Source organism: Plectropomus leopardus, unplaced genomic scaffold (genome assembly GCF_008729295.1).
Source record: "Plectropomus leopardus isolate mb unplaced genomic scaffold, YSFRI_Pleo_2.0 unplaced_scaffold73375, whole genome shotgun sequence".
Classification (NCBI taxonomy): Eukaryota; Metazoa; Chordata; class Actinopteri; order Perciformes; family Serranidae; genus Plectropomus; species Plectropomus leopardus.
Genome location: NW_024680779.1, coordinates 1 through 824, shown reverse-complemented (window position 1 = coordinate 824; position 824 = coordinate 1). Strand labels below are relative to the sequence as shown.

Sequence of the window (824 nt, the reverse complement as noted above, 5' to 3'; positions counted from 1 at the left end):
TCCCTCACTCTCCACGTTTACCTGATCCCACCTGATCCTGGTCTTCAGCAGGTTATTTCATATCTTACTGGCAACAAAACAACTCATAATAAGATACAGAATGGCACCATAAATTAATTGGTGTATACACAATACTGAGAGCAATTTAATTTTTTGTTTTTGTTTTTTCTGCAGCACTTGGACAAAATGGAAATATCTCATGGATACAAAGAAATTCGAAAGCCAAAACCAGAGAAGCCCTTGAAAATGCATAATTGGTTCAAATTAACAACAGATCTGGATGGTGCAGACATTTATCCTCAAGGCGAGGAACCCCAGGTGAAAACAGTTTTCTAACAGACTAAGTAGAAAAACAACATAAAAAATACACATTTAAGTGTTAATTGACCATGCCTGACTTCATGTGCGCAGCCAGTTAAACCAGACCTCTAATCATTATTAGTAATATTCAGCAGATGTATTAATCCTTTCTGTCAATCTCTAGATGTCTTCGCTGTAATTGAAAATACCACCACAACTTATCCTCATCTGAAGAAAGAACAAAAAGTCTTATGTCTCTCCCTAATTTATATTTTCTTTCACAGACAATAATGCTCAGGTACGACAGCACAGACCCAAATTTCTATGAAGTGGTCAAAAAAAATCCAAACAAAGACTTCAAGCTCACGCTCACACCAAAAAATGGGCATCAGCCTGTGTGGACCTGTGAAATTCAAAAAGGTCAGTTTGAAATAATACCACAAGAAATAATCTCAACTGTCTGCATACCACGCTCACTTAACCGAACATCATTAGTGAAGAAGATGTCTGCTGTTAGATAAAGG

The 824-nt window shown here is 36.9% G+C and overlaps 1 long non-coding RNA gene across 1 annotated transcript; it reads left to right on the top strand.

Annotated features, from left to right (window-relative positions):
• On the top strand, positions 1-776 carry LOC121940068. The gene is made up of 3 exons (XR_006105569.1): positions 1-51; positions 175-318; positions 585-776. It is a non-coding gene; the product is annotated as an uncharacterized LOC121940068 (long non-coding RNA).
• Positions 777-824: the final 48 nt, after the last annotated feature.